General features: G+C 38.9%; 1 pseudogene; it reads right to left on the bottom strand.

Moving 5' to 3' along the window:
* Positions 1–2937: 2937 nt before the first annotated feature.
* On the bottom strand, positions 2938–9269 carry LOC116697299 (cathepsin Z-like; annotated as a pseudogene).
* Between the last annotated feature and the right edge of the window lie 7658 nt (positions 9270–16927).

Genomic DNA, 16927 nt, shown 5'->3' on the forward strand with positions numbered 1-16927 from the left:
GGGGGGGGGGGGTTCACAAAGCACAAGCACACACAGGAAAGCTTTCTGTGTATTCCTACTGATAATCTAGACCTCGGCACCACCAAAGGGCCTCAGTAATACTGTTTTTCTTACAAAAACCACCCCCTCCCTCTTGTGTTTACCGAGCAACATATTGATTACGAAACAATGCATAATGGGTTTGCAGGAATTGCTGAAAAATCCATTGATTGCTATAATGAAGATGAATGCTGAATCACGGAGTATGAAAATGGCCCATGTGCATTTGCAACCTTCCTTTTTTAAAGACCTCTTTTTGTTACACCAGAAAGACGGCTATTTCTTTTTGATCCTCAGACCCAAAGATTACCATGTGTTTTCATTCACAGCCATTAGAGCTCTGCTTGTGATTATGCAAATGAGAAAACATGCAGGAAATTTAATCAGAGCGCAAATTTGATTTAACGTGAAAAATTGCTCGAGGGTGGGAGCTTGATCGCATAATATTGAGCAACCAAATTATGTTCAATATTTGTTTTCACAGTGGGCCTCTACTTGGACACGCCACAGCTTTATAGGCTTAAGGTTTGCATTGGTTTGGAGGCTTCAAGTTAATAGTGCTGCATAAGGTTTGATTATCCTTTGTTCTCCCCAGAGATGCTGAATGGGAACTGCAGTTTATGGGAAGCATTTCCATATCAGCAGCAAAGCACAGCAGCCTGTTTTATGTATTTTTATTATTGTTGCGTCCCCTGAACCAAATATCTAAGTGTTCAGTTTTCTTTTGTTCCCCAGCTGAATAGCAAGAAAATGGGCTCTTTATAATTGTACATAAACTCAGATGATGCCATTGTACTGTGGTGTGTGCGCCACTGTAGATAACTGGTGATTAAACTGAATGTAACTCCAGGTGCATGACAGTATTGAAACTAATAAAGCATGTCAGTCAATAAGGGACTTGGAGTCTGTTTATCAAGCTCAGAGATGTAGAACAAAGTCGTTCAGCTTTTGAAAGAGCGGCTCGGTTTAGTCACCCTGTGACCTGATGTTAATGACAAGAGAGCTGTAGTATGTCATACTAGTCTCAGGAAACATCGCTGCAAGAGTAGAGCTATTAAGCCCTGACAATTTTGTGTTTACACCCTTACAACTTGACCTTGTATTAAACTACATGCACACCTGGGCAGAAGCAAATTACTTGCACTATATGGTTTGCCTCCACTGCAGAAAAATACATTTCTGAATCAGTACAAAGTGCAGTACAAACACACACACACACACACACACACACACACACACACACACACACACACACACACACAAGAAGCTGAGTGCATAGGACAGTAACTTAAAAAATAAATACGGTAAATCTTGTCGGGCATATGGTCTCTGGGTCCGTTTCAGGAAGGAGGTTTAACAAACTCTGAGTCTAACCCTGAACTCTGTTGAGACGCTGAAACTCTAGAACAGCTGATTTGGTTCCAGAACTGCTGATTTGGTTCCAGAACTGCTGATAGGGTTCCAGAACTGCTGATTTGGTTCCAGAACAGCTGATTTAATCACCTCAGAGTAGGTTCACTCAGAGTTAAGCGCTTGCACCACCACAATAAAAAGTCAGCATAAATGGAGCAATGATACGATTCACCATGGTAACAACCACTAACAAACTGGTCAGTGGAAATATTCATACCCACATACAGCGGGTTTGAACATGTATTTTGTGAAAAAAGCAACACAGCGGCTGCTGTAAAAGAGAGAGTATTTGCGTGGGAGAAAATTGCTGCAAGAGTAAATGCGTAAGTTCCAATATAGTGTATTAATTTCATATTTAATCATAAGTGTAATATTACTTGCAAAATGGTTTTGAACGTATAATCTCATTCATTTAGGTACAATCCTGCAGGCAAAAAAGTCCTAGGCCTACTAATTCCATTCTGAGGATGTGGAACCATAATTAACATAATTATAAGTCATTATCTTTTATTTCAAAGGGTTTACATACTTCATCTGCAATACTGTGAAAAATATTATTAATGGCTCTTACTGGTTTGTGTCCAGGAAACACTACAAAAACATTTAAACGTTTCAGAGCGAGTCACACTCTTCTGACGGCACTTTGCTATATAGTGGCTTTACTAATATGCTCCGCATCACCAATGTTGTAAAGAAAACTGCCGTTTGCAAAAAAAATGTATGTGACACAAATAATCTGATGTAGAGCATGTCCAGGATGGGTGACGTTTAGTGATATGAGGACGGATAAGATTATGTAGGCTACTGATATGATACCGCTCAAATAGGTAGTTATCTGGAAATGAAAATGCATCTATAGTCCGGGCCTCAATATCCTCTCCCAACATAAGTTGAAGTCCCTGAAGAAGTAGGCTACTACAGCTTCTTCATCAGCGGGATAGTTGACAAAAGGAAATGCCATGTTTTGAGAAAAAAACATTTTGTAGTCTGCCTAACACAGTTCATAAACCAACCATGTTTTTTTTATTCATGCAGATAATTAACTGTGCTAAAAGGTTAAGTTACTTCTCTTTCTGAAACGGGCTGGAATTACCCCTCTCCCTCAGGTTTGATTAACCTCCCTTTCTGAAACCGAAAACCCAGAGTTTTTCCCATTTCAGAGTTTTCACTAAACCTGCTTTCTGAAACAGACCACTGGTGTAGTCATGTCCACACACCCTTGGATTCAAATGATATTACATTTTTCCCAAATAAGTGTGTGTCCGCCTTAGTTCCAGCTCAGTCTTAGTTTTTCAGGGGCTCTCGATTTCACAATGCATTTTAGTCATGGGTACTTGGTTCTGATGGAAGACGACGTCATTTGGTATGCGAGGGGTTAAAAGACATTAAGTATGAAAATCTTGACCCTATACTGGTGATGTCTTTGCTGCTTTGATTTTTAACGTTGCCTCAATGTTATATTATATTACCAAGCGGCTGCATTCTTCATGGTACAACTTTTACAGGTTGCTTGAGGGTGCAATCACAACAGTCTTCCTCCAAAACAGGATTGTATTTGCTTCCACTTCCTCCTTTGTAGGCCTTTATCACCCATAGATATTACATAGTACAGCCACTGCATTTCATTCTAACAATATTTAAATGCCAAGTTTAAAAACCGAGGCTCTTAAGTGAATATTAGATTGTGTGGTGACCTACCCAGGCGTCTCCCCAGGAGTTGCGCACAATCCAGTATTCAATACCATTTTCTATCCCTCAGCCTGCTTCTGACAGAATGTGGTTGCGGCGACTCAGTGTACTCCGTGTACAGACCCCCGGTGTGTGCATCAAATTTCTCCATGGCCATAATGCCACAGCTGAGGGAGGAGGGATTCAATTGACGTGTTTTGAGCAGAAAGGAAAGTGGTAGAAAGTTTGAAGTGATTAGCCATACCATCAAACTAAAATGTCAAATATATCAATTTCATTTCAAAGGCAGCATTCATGCAACCTCCTGTAAAACCTGTAAAAAAAAAAATAACACTAAATCTGATTGGCCCTGCAGCGTTGATTTCTGCCATCATTTTATCCCTTGCACTGATGGCTGAAAAGTCCCCTACTTTCCATAAAGTGTAATTCTGCACAGAGTTGCACTTCTAGAAAGCTGTGCAAGTTCCACATGCATTGGATGGTTTGCATTCTGAGAGGGAAAAAAGAAAATCTTAAGGCTAATGGAGGAAAACTGAACAAAACTATTGTACCAAGTGCACACTGCTGAGTTCTTACTCTGGTCTATTGTAGTTGTTACAGGTCTCATCAGGTATGCCATGTTTGTGGGCATAGTCCCACACACCTCCACGGTCCCCTCCCTGACAGGTGCCAGACTCGCCAGAGCAGTTGACCATGTGTTGGACAGACAGACAAGCAGATGGACTCGCTCTTTTCCGCTTGATGTTGATGCAATCTAAACAAAGCCGAGAAAAGGTTCCCACAAATGCAATATTTATTTTGGCAATTCTCTTAAGTTAACTGAAATTACTGAGGATCCCATCTGTTATTTTTTTCACAAGATTGTGTTGAGAAAATTGATTTTCCAATGTCCAAATGGGCAAGCGCCAAATTTAGATAAAAGTCAACACGTGAGATTTTGCACCAGCAAACGGCGTAGTTGATGCCGTTTACGTTCCTCCAGTCCCAGGTCTTTGGCAGATGAACGTCATTCAAAATTCATGAGGACAAGCTGCGGTTCTGTGAGAGACAGAAGGTTGTAGTTCTCATATAAAACAGTGATATTCCAGGCAGTAGCTTCAGTGACACCGCCGCCCTGTCGGTTCCTGAACACACACCACTCACCACAGAAAGGTTAGGCAAAAATCTCAGCAGTGTTTAAGCAGGTTAAGCAGGTTTCAACCAAATCCTAAATGAATCCCCGCTAACTACTGAAGCTAGTAGGCCTGCAAGATTCGGGGAAAATATGATTCACGATTTCTTTTGCTTAGAATTGATATCACGATTCTCTGCCACGATTTTTTTGACCGTGAAAAAACATAACAAATTGGCAGTACCAAACCAAGGTTATCATAGTTTTGCATTTTTCAATATTTTTTATTTTTATTTTGTTTTGACTTTTTGTTTTCAAATTCAGTTTAGTTTTAATAATTTTTTAAAGCGGGTTTGCTAGTTTAGTTTAGTTTTTGAAAATGCTTAGTTTTAGTTTAGTTTTAGTCTTTTTTTTGTAATATGGGTTATTTGTCGGGAGATTTGAAAAGGTCAGAAAAGTATTGTGTAATAATAACTCAAAACATTGTACAATTTTTGAAATATGTATTCACAATGTATTCAACAATAACACCAGTACAAACAATGTACATGATGAGCACAGATGTGTAATATGATATATTAGATACACTGTATTAAATTATATAAACAGTCAACACAAGACGCCGCTGTGAGTGCAGAATGTGTTTGACGTGTTCCAGGAGAAAAACCTAAACAGCCAACAGACTAAAGAAGACGGACATCAACAGGTGTTTTCAACTTTGGTTTGGGTAAAGTGGAGAACTTTTTGAAGTCAGTCGACTCACACAGTTGTGAAGACATCCCAGTATCAATCCACTTATTAACTCACGTTCCCTCCCCACTTTTGGTGTTCCTGTGTATTTACTAACCAGCGATCGGGTCGCCGGTGAAAGCAGCCTGTAGTGTTCTCTGTCCTACGGTTGTCTCCGTCACGCTGCTGGTTCTTTGATCCATACATCCAGGCCCGTAACGCTACCGGGGTTAGCTTCTGTTTTGGGGAAAGGGGACTTGGCGTGCTCCTTTACCTTGTTAAGGTAAGCTAGGTTAGCCTCCTTGTGTTTGTTTCTCAAATGTAGGCTACTTTCAAATTCGTGGGATGTTTCCCTGTAATAAACTGTCCACATATTTTACCACCTTATACTGCTAAACACTTGCTTTTATCTGACACAGTCATAATCAATTAGAACTCTGCCGCTTTCTTCCAACTTTCGGTACCAGTTCAAGGACTATGTTGTTTGTTGTGTTCAAATTTTCCTGGAATGTCAGAATTTCTGGGTTCACAGTCGGAAACTATACACGTCAACGGGAAATGTCACGATCGGAAAGATATAACGTTATTTGCTCTATGAAAGACACACTGACAAAGATGAAAACTAAGGACAATTACTCGATCACTTTAGCCAAACTAAGCATAGATATGCTTTAACGCATCTTTCCATTTTGATGAACAATGGAATTCAAAAGTACAACACTTTTGACTCTGAGGACATTCATATGTTGAGCTGTGTTTGAAGATTGAGCTTCAGATATGTAACCAGTTTAAATCTTTAGTAGGGTGAGTTGAAGAGCATAAACACTCCTTAAATGCAGTTTTTGGTTGAGACTGCCAATCAATTAATTCGAAAAATATCTTCTCAAAAGCATTTTTTAAAGTTCTATTGATGTATTGATCCTTGACAGTCGCTCATCATTATGTTGCCTTGTTCCATACATTTTATTTAGTCTTTATGTTTGTGCTCTTCCAGCCTCTGTGATAGCAAAGACTTTATCAGGCCTTACTCTGAGACTGCAAACAGAGCATGATGCTAATTGACTGCCTGCCATCCTTTCCCATCTGCAGGAATAGAAAACCTTATTTAATGCCTTGATTAAAATCTAATCCCTCCATGTGAGTCGGAGATGAAAGTAATTTTCTTGTAATGGAGACTATTAATATTTAGATATGGAAAGGAAACCAGATCTCAGATTTGCAATCAGCTGGAGGATGGTTAGTGATATTTAAAGCTGCCAGTGAGCTGGAACCCAAAGACAGCAATGTAAATAAATTTGACACTTTTCCCAATTAGCATTTTTCCTTCTCACTTATAAATGTATGTTTTTTTTCATGAATGTTTTCTTTTTTTCTGTCTTTCTAGTTATAGTGAGACCCTCTCGGTTATCACGACTCAGGGTATTCACCATTATCAGCAAAAATCCTCTTATGATAAAGCATAGCCTGAAATACACTACAATAATATATTTATATGTATGAATTAAAGTATGTATGTATGTGGATTACTCATCACTTTTTTGTACTTTTGGCCTGGGGCTGTCTAGCATGGTTTGGGCCTCTTAGTTCCTTCGTCATGCTACAGTAGGCCGTGATATTTAGACAGTAAAGTGTGCTTGCAACTTGACTGGACTGCAAAGAGCCTCGACCTGAACCCTGGAACTGGAATGCTGACTGAACGCTGACTGTGAGCCAGGCTTTATCATCCAACATCAGTGCTGCACGTCACTAATGTTCTTGGGGCTGAATGGGAACAAATCCCTGCAGCCAGGGTCCAAATTTTTGTGAAAAGCTTGAAAGACATTGTTGATAAGATCTTGAGATCTTGGATGTTCAATCTTTCAAAAGGTATAGAGGCCTTTGACGTATTATTATTGCAACTGGAATTCATAAGCTCTTGTTTCCTGGCTACCTCTACCTGATTGTGTGTGTGTGTGTGTGTGTGTGTGTGTGTGTGTGTGTGTGTGTGTGTGTGTGTGTGTGTGTGTGTGTTGTGTGTGTGTGTGTGTGTGTGTGTGTGTGTGTGTGTGTGTGTGTGTGTGTGTGTGTGGATATATATTATAACGAAAGGCTTGAAACTGCAGATATGCTGCTGTCTTCTTTAGGAGTAACTCTTACATAAGGGTGTAACGATCAACTGTCATGTACATTTGGCCATGTATTGCATGTTTTGTTTGATTTACAACTGTTGCATAAAGTTTCATTTCAGTGAATATGTGTGTCCAGAAAACAAGAAGGACAAAGTGGTCTCAAAAAATCTAAATTTAATATTGGATCTACAAGGTTTTGTGTAAATACATGCATATATTGCTGATGAGTTACCTGTAAATTAGTCTTGACCTTTGCCGGACTTTCCTTCATAGCGCTGTGGAGGAGGGTCTGGCTATGCCACCCAACATATATTTGCATTTCTTTAAACCAATCAAAATCTCCTTGGGTGGCGCTAAGCACCAGGCAGAGCCACGGTGCGGCTGCAAAATAGCCTCAGGAAGAAACTTGTTTTGGTGGAACACGTGTACGTTTTAAAGTTGTTGTTTTAGTCCTCATAAATCCACCAGAGTTTAAAATTCCATGGACATCGGCTGAAAGCGTGAAATCTGGCGGATTCTCCAGCGACACTAGAGCAATCCCGGAAGGTAACGTTGTGGATATAGACTATCTGACAGTATACCTCATAGTAGATGAAAACATCTCTACTACTACTACTACTACTACTACTACCACTACTACTACTTGAGATATATTTTAGTGTTTAGTGTGCCTGTGCGTGGGTGCTAGATAATATCCGTGCTCACTGAGCCTTGTAAAACTTCTCTGACATTTCCTCAGGAAGATATCTCGCCACCACATATTCTCCTCTCACCTGTCAGCTGTCATGAAGGAGTGAATCTCCGATAACTGGAGAGTTCACTCAATGCAACAGCCAGAGGCACGTTTATACAGGAGGCTCAAATCAATTTTTTTCACATGTATTGCTAAAAATTTGAGAAAGGTGTAACCCAAGTTTAAAATCAGATTTAAATGAAACATGCCTTTTTTTTTTTGGTGTTATAGTTAATTTTACATATCATCACATATATTTATTTAACCTTTTCTTCCAGAAATGCTTGTTTTCAGTGGTTTTGGTAAAGAAAAAAAAAGACTCCAACTAATAAACCATATTTCAATAGTTTACCCCTTTACTACATTGAGACCTACCAGCCCAGTATCTTTGGAATTACATCCATATAGTCGCCTGCAAGAGGCAGCGAGGGGAAATACTGTAGTATGGCTGTGGAGTTTGGGTGGTTTGCGTCCCTTCACAGACCTCCTTTGCCCAATCTTAAGTGTTTTAGTTGCCAAACTCTAACTATAGTTTGTTTGCCGAAAATCAACCTTTTGCTAACTGTACTACAGTTGTCATATGCAGAAGTTGTAAAAAGCTAACTTTAAAAATAACGGCATTAATAATATAAAGGAACAAAATTTGCAGAATCATTCAATATTGATGTGTTTGCCAGTTTGCTAAGGAAAACAAATGCAGCTAATATGGCAGCTCATTTTTTAAAGTGTGAAAGCATGTTTCTCAAACCCTGTGGATGCATCCCCAGTGGCTGCTTTTTATTCATTTTGAAGAATCTATGCACATAATCTCTGGAATTTTTAAATTCCCCTGTTTAATGTCTCTGTTTGAACTAGAAGTACCCAACATCATAAAAAAACATCACGCTGCAAACTTTCATTAGAAATCTATTTCATTGGTTGAAAATCAGCCGCAACACTTTCTAACAAAAGGAACATCTGCAGAGCCAAACAAAGCCAAAGTGATTGGGAGGAAATGCAAAGTGCAAATAGTGTGCAACTGGTTTCACCATTATATTGTTTAAAAAAAAAAAAAAAAAAAGCATTGAATCTAAAATAATTTGTATTTCCCAATGTTTAATACAGTACGTGTTTATTTTTCTCTTATGGCTTTGGTATTTGATCCAATTTTTTAATGTTTTTGTCTTGTTTTATACTTTTTGTTTTGGATGTGATTTACTTTTTTTCTTTTGTTTTAACCCTATTTGTTCTACAAAACGTTAGATTTTAAGGCGCTGCAGTAGATCCAATGGCTCGGTTTGTAGTGTAGACCTCTTGTCGTCTATTAAGCGGCCACATTTTCCAGTTGAGGAGATTTCAAAGGCTCTGTACCGAGCTCCTGCCACTCCAGTGGAACCACCTGTCCTCCCGGACCAAATCCCTCAGCCTCAAAGTTCACCATCGGGGGTTTCGTCACCCAGCAAGCCATTTCACATTCGATTGGCTCAACTGCTGCTGACAAAGCTGCAGCGATGACAGACTTGTTAAGTTCATCAAGTCATCGCAGTCATAAATGGTTTTTAATAGAGAGAGCATTAGCATATGGTCAGAGGACTTAAACCTGAGGAATGGGGGCTCAGAGGAATCCCAGTGATCATAAAGCCGATGTCAACAGCCCCTGTGGTTCAGGAGAAGTGAGGGGGAGAAGGAAGGTAGAGCAAATAGGAAGACTGAAGGTACTGATGATAAATCCAATGGGTCCATGTGGTCAGACAGCAATTATTAATATAAAGTGGATACTAAAATCTGGAGCAAGGATATCATCTTTATAAAGAGTTGTGAACCAGATAATTTCAATGTTCGGTTTGTGGATTCATTATTTTATGGCTGCACTTGATACCGTAGTTGCAGGCAATCTGTGAATTGTAGTTAAAGTATCCTTTTAATAAAAGCTTTATTGGAATACTGGACCCAAGTTTTAATTTTTTACATCATTACTTCTTGTCGGGGATGCCATGTTTTTAAACAGTTTTAGGTTTTTTGAGCAGAATATCTCAAACTAATTTACAAATGTTAATGTAAATTGGATGATGGCACAGTAAGTAGTGCAGATAACAATAGCCCATGCAAATGTCCATCTGTGAATCGCATTATGTTTTTGCTTCATCATTCTTTAACCATCAGCTGTAGATGCAATGTTTTTTCTCGGATTATGTTTAAGGCAAATCTGTCGGTTCAGGCTTCACACACTTCAGCTTACACATTTTCGGCCATTTTACATTTATACAAAACAGCTTTTTCTTCAGTAATCATGACTTTGTCATTCGACTTTTGCTCAAATTCTTCTTGTATAAAGTATGGTTGAAAGACTAGACAGGATTTAAAGGCAGGGTTGGTAACTATTTCCAAAATTATAATTTTTTTTACATATTGTTTGAAATTTTTTGTCTTTTATTGTCTACTCAAGTACTGTACTTAAGTACAAATTTGAGGTACTAGTACTTTACTTAAGTCTTTTCTTTTCATGCCACTATCTACTTCTACTCCACATCATTACAAAGATAAATAATGTACTTTTTACTCCACTACATTGATCTGACAGATTTAGTAACTGGTTGCTGTACTCTTTAAGTTTTTGAATACAAAACATTTGATCACTTTAGAAATGATGGGGCTCTGATATAAAATAAACTACTAATAAGTAGCAGTAAAATCCAGCTTGATCAGCTATTTTATTATATATAGTATTTACATGTTAATGCATCTATAATATTGATCCAAAAAAAGTACCCTTTGTTATATACCTTATATTTACCTATATTGTATAATCTATCGGGTAAACAATATAATCGCCTACAGGTCCAGCTGAAATCATTAGCGGATTAAACACTTAGTTGATTGACAACTGATTGTTTCCAAGTTCTACAATGTGAGGATTGTTCTGCATTAAGTACTTTTACTTGAAATACTTTAAGTACATTTTCCTGATTATACTTACATAGTTTTACTTAAGAAACACTTTCAATGCAGGACTTGTACTTCTAACAGAGCATGTTTAGAGTGTGGTACTTTTACTGAAGTATCTAAATACTTCTTCCACCACTGGTTCGATGGAGCCCAGAGGAGATGTTACTTTCAAATCTTGCCAGCTTCTAATGTGTTTTGATCCACACTCGAATCTAGATACAGATTAAAACATTTTTCCTGTTTATTAAAAAAAACACATTTAGACAGTGCAGGGATGCAGGATTGGAGTGCTTCGGCAATATGTATGTACAAAGTACCTTATTAAAGCAGAACTGTCTAGAAAACAATCTTAGCGTAAAATCACTGATGTGAAATCGTATTTCCACTGAAGCAGTAATCCTTGACATCCTCATGTCTATCAAGTCTTGCCGTGGTTTTTCTGTTCTGCACTTAGAGAGCGTATCCGTCAAACCGTCACAGCAGCTCTGTGACATCTTCTGTTAGTGGTGTTTGAGATTCTGACAGAGGTGCTCTTTTCTCTTCGTGCTATCTCCCCCTTCTTGTTGCTCTGTTTATTAGTCGCACAGCGTCCCCTCAGAGCTCGCTGTGTTTATTGATTGGTTGATGGGTTTGTTTATGTTTAAATACTTTATTTTCCCATGCACGCTGCTCGGGGAAATCACACTATGCACTGTTCAGTTGTACAGAACCCTGCAGAAGGGAAATACAATGTGCACTCATGCACCAGGCGGAGATGTCAAAATCAATGTAGTTTCATTACCTCCAATCATTCACCCCCTACCCCTATCTTTTCCACTCCAGCACCTACAAAAAGTGCTGGCTTTTTAGTTACTGCAAGAAATGTACAATGCTTCACAAATGGCACCCCTTCCTGTTTACTGGAGAATTTTTCAGGTGAAATGTCTACTAGAAAGTGTTAAGAAACAGCCCCCACTTTTAAGTCTTTTATGGCCACAGGATGGATTACCTTGTTGTGTTTGTCAGTGAGACAGAGCAGGAGACATTGCAGCTATATTATCTTTCGTTGAGTATCGTCTGTCAGATGCTACTTAAGCCCATAGAGCAAGCCATCCTCTGGAACATTTACTGTTTATTTGGCTGTGCAGTCCTGCAGAACTGAGCCCTGTTGGGAACAAAAGGTCGCCTGACACATGTGAAGCCTGTGTTTTGTGTATTCCAGCTCTAGCTTGTCCAGCTCTCTGTGGCTTTATCCCCCAGCACTCTCTTTTAGGCCCCTGGAGGCTGAAAACACATCCCCGGAGCACAAAATGTGGTTGTTATGAGTTTGCTTAGCTCTCCTGCCTATAGGATTACCTTTATATTCAATTGCCTCTCTTCTCATTTGGCTGGCTTTTGCCTCTGTTGCCACTGGTTCCCCCCTTCTGCGTTGTAATTTTTGTTAAAGTCTTTCAAAGTCAAGAAAAAGAATCTGAAAACGGTGGGGTATGCTTGAATAGTTGATTCCCACTAATCCCTTGACTGAGCAGCCCCCTCCTATCGAGTCAATGGATAGTTGTGCATGCACAGATTCTCCACCGTAAGGTCACATTTGTTTGGCTGGCTGGATCACCACCACAGAGGATTAATCCTGCTGAATTAGTCCCTTCAGCAACCACCTCTTGACCAGAAGGCTTTGGCCATTAAAATGGTTACCAAAGGAATGTCTGAGTCCTTTACAAAGATTTTTTTTTTCTCTATAAGGTAAAGGTAACCCACAGAGTGAGTTACACTTCTTTCAACTCAGTCTGAAGCCCCATGTAGCAGATTTCATTCTGCACATTGATTGTACTTATTAAACATTTAGGGAGCCTAATTGGAGCTTGTGCAGGCTACAGCCGCTCTACTGTGATAATGGCTTTTTTTCCCAACTGGTGCAGCTGAGCAAGCTTTGATTTTATTTAGTAAATCAGAGTTAACAGTGGCTAGTGGTAATCGTATTTTGTGTGATCCAAAACAGTGAAACTACAAAAAGTGTCTTTGGCAGATTCAAACACAATAAACGCATTAGGAACATGTCTGTACTCAGCCCAAAGAAACACAAAGTCCTCCGGCACCAGGACATATCCTTTCTTTCTTTTCCATGATGCATGTTATCAAGATGCCACATCAGATTACTCCTTTTCTTCAAATTTAGACCCAATTCAAGCAAGAGCTATCTTCCTTCGCTGAGTGGTCTTGACAGAAGCAATTTCCTAGTTCTAATCCAAAGATTTCTTCATTGGTACAATTTGCTAAATACCAGACCAGGCACACAGCAGCACCAGATGTGTCCCAGCGTCCCCAGAATACTCAAGCTTATTTGTGTTTGGAGACTTGCAAAGAAGCATGGAGAATATGTGCCAAATTTAAAATTGTAACTAAATGAATGTGTAGATGCATTCATGTTGTTAACGATTCTGTTGGATTACCTTTGCTTCCAGTACTGCAAACTTACTATCACAAAAAACTGTCATCTACTTGTACAAAATGATTTCTAGAAGAATGTAAAACGTCATAATAAATAAAGTTATAGCTGAATTGATAAAACCAGCAGTGCATCCCACTTCTATACAGTATATACCAATGTTTTGCACCACAGAAGACAGCAGCTCTGCTTCATGTCTGCTTTTTTAAAATCAGGGCTGATGACTTCCTTTTTATCAACATTGGCATTTTGTGTTCTCCCATTTTATCGGTTTTATTCTATTTTATCTTTAACTCTTAAATGCTATTTAAATTTGTTTTTTATTTGCTATTTATATTATCTTTTCTCAATCCATTTTATATCTTATGTAAAGCCCTTTTGAATTGCCTTGTTGTAGAAAGGTACTATACAAACAAACTTGCCTTGCTATGAAATATTTACTTGAGGCGAGGATCATCAATCAAGCTCAGTTAGGAACACTATGAACATAGAATTTCAATTCTTGGCAAATGGCTGCTGTAACTGACTTGTTGACTGAGCTGTCTGACGTTTTCCAGCTGCTTGTCCCCAGTTTGTGTCCAGCTGTGGACCTTTGCCTTTACCCATTTTCTGTCATCATTCCACTTTCAACTATTAAATTAAGGCATACAAAAACAGTATGACATGAGACAGTAAGAGCTGTATGAGTGTTTCCTGATGCGGTGGCCCTTTTGGCAGGTTGATATAGTTTGTCAATGCCTTCCAAAAATAATTCAAACGACCCTAAGTGATGGTTGCAAGCCAGATAAAATATAAATATGGCTTTTTGAGGCATTTTTACAAATGCTTGGATGCTGTCTTCAGAATAGTTTCATCTTGGTACAAAAGTGCAGATTAACAAACCATTTTGCATGCTTGAAGGCATTTTAAGTGTATTTAATTCCACTTGTTTACAGACAAATGTAAAGATCTAAAATCCCCTGGAGGGAGTGACATATTTAAACTACTCCAATCCTGAAATATTGCATATGACTCTTTTCTTGTCACAACATAGTATTTTTTCTTAATGAAGTATTTAACTAATTGCATGCCTACTATACATTTGTGGTAACATGTGGGCCCATTTGTTATTTCTGCTTGCAATACAAAGCAGGTGGTCAGCTGCTAATGTGCCCCATCTTTGGACCACTCTTCATCTCAGCCCACTCATTCTCCACATGCTGATCAAAAGCAACTTGGCTGCTAAATATACAAGCTCATACATATGCATGACATCGCAAACCAGTCTCTGGTGATAGCTATTAGCCATACAGTCACACCGAGGAAGCCTATTTGGAGAATTTGCATGTGGACATTAACAGATTAATCACAAGTGACAGTCGAGGGAAAGCTGCGGTCAGAAACCACACGGGAGCCAAGATGGACTCTGACCTAGAACCTGGTAGATTGTTGGCCTGGTTACTTTATGAGATTCAAATGATTAAAATGACCCAGTTTCAAAGTTGCTGTGTGACCTGAGCAAACAAACAAAAAAGCAAATTACATTTTGAGATAGTGACGCGGGAAAAAGACCGAAGGTACTTTGTGTCCCTGTGATTTGAGGTTGTTTCTCTCTGCAGGCAATGTTTTACAGATTAATATTTTACGTATTACAAGCGGGGAATGCTTTATTCATACTGAAAACCACATTGCAATGAATATGAAATGTAGAAAGTCAATACATTGTTCTAACTGATTGTATTATTCAGTGCAAAAACTAAAAGTTCAAAGGCTGCATTGACCATGCTGCAGGTGTTATTTCAAGTGAAATTCACAATTGAGCAAATGTCATTGAGTGATGCTGTGACTGGATTTTTCATTCATTGAAGCTTCTGTTACTTTATACTAATATTTGAGCCCTTCAGGAGGAAAGATAATCTCACTGGTTGAGATAAATGTATGAGTTTGGAGCCAATTAACCGTTTCTTTCAAGTAAAATGTCAGTTCACCGGCTAATTTAAAAAGATGGCGCCATTTTCAATAATAATAAGAGCAACCTAAAGATCTCCATCTGCCATGGCTGCAGTTTTTTATTGTTAACAACAAATGCTTCATGCCATTAGTTTCCCGTTGCACATGACATCAGACTAATGTTATTTGGACATCAAGCAAATGTTAGATGCACCAGTAAATGTTTTTATGAGTGATATTTCATTCTCTGCTAATCACTGCAAGAAATGCTATTGTTTCACTCCCATTACACCAACATCTAAATGCCACAGGGGGAAAACCCTTACATATTGTTGAGCATGTGCAAGAGTGTGCAAACAAGTACAAACACTCACATCCATAAACAGTGCTCTTATAGATTGTGTGTGCCATTCTGTGCGCAGCACATGCTACATCATTCATATCTATAGCTGTCATGGAAAATAATTTATCATTGCCAATTTACAGTATGGACTCTGGCTTTGGTGTCCAATTTACCTGTTGCTATGAGAGTCCCCAAGTGAGCAAGGCTAAAATTAGAAACAGCAAATCACCCAGCACCACAGGTATCAATCAGGTATCCGTCTCGGACAGAGAGAGGAGAGGGGTAAAACAGAGTGAAATAGAGGGAGAGAGTGAGAGTGACTGAGCTATGAGGGCTGTGCAGAACCTCCTAATGTTGAGTCCTGTGGCCAGATACTGGATACTGATACTGCTCTTCGTTAGGTTGTACCTCCTGAACTGCTAGTGTATTAGGCAGGTACGTAAAATCGTTTTAATTTTAAGGGGAGGCCAATCATGCCCCCTAATGAATGTCCAAACAAACAAGAAAACCTATGTATTATTATCGTCTTGGATTTTAATGAATTGATCAAACCAATTAAAATGTTTTCCCCTCAAGTGGTGTTGAGGGTATTAAGTGTCTTAAAGCTATAGCACGTAATGAAAAATCGCCCCCATGAGAAATTCTAAGAAATTACAACAAAACTGTTGGCGTGTCCACATGATACAAGCCGTGATTGTGCACCAAAATCAAATTTAGGATATCAAAACTGACACAAGCTATAAAGTAAGGCAATCAGTGGCCTTATTCTATAAACTTCTGCATTGGCAGCAACTACTCATATTGAGCAATTTAGAAGTCCATAACACAGTCTTTATGTGGCAAGGTGCTCCAAAAGTAACTGTATTCACTGACCTGTTTATGTAACTAATGCATTGTGAAGATATGGCAACACAATGTAGCTGTAATATATTGGTAGGCCTATTATTTGTGGAAGTAAAAGTAATTTATGTGCAATGAAGAATAGAAACAAGAGATGAAAACCACAGTACACCGACTCTGAGGCTAAAAAGTCAAAGATGTGTCAGCTCAGTAAAACAAAAGGCCTGTTATTTCCTCTGGTATTTCGACCGCAGATGCAAAAACAATGGGAAATGCATACTAGACAAGTAAAAACTTGTGAAAAATATTCTAAAACAACATTGTTTTGGGTTAGTTCTGGAAAAGAGGCATTTTATTTCAGCTTGCCTGGAGTTAGTGATTAGAGGAAAGCACTGACAGTGTATAAAATGCAGGTGTGTTTCTTTGACACAAGTAATCCTGGGTTTTATTGGTTCTGCTCTCCCCCTCAAAGGCACATGGCCTCTTGAAATTCTTTACTGCAAAAACACTGCAGCCTCTGAAGCCACTTTAGCAGGCAGAAGGAGGAGTCGGGCCTCCATTTAGCCTGATTTCCTGTCTTTAAAAAGGATGAATGACCAGCTTTAGGCCATTGAGAGTGCCCTTACCTATAGCACTTCGTTTG

Source organism: Etheostoma spectabile, chromosome 10, assembly GCF_008692095.1.
Source record: "Etheostoma spectabile isolate EspeVRDwgs_2016 chromosome 10, UIUC_Espe_1.0, whole genome shotgun sequence".
Taxonomy (NCBI): domain Eukaryota; kingdom Metazoa; phylum Chordata; class Actinopteri; order Perciformes; family Percidae; genus Etheostoma; species Etheostoma spectabile.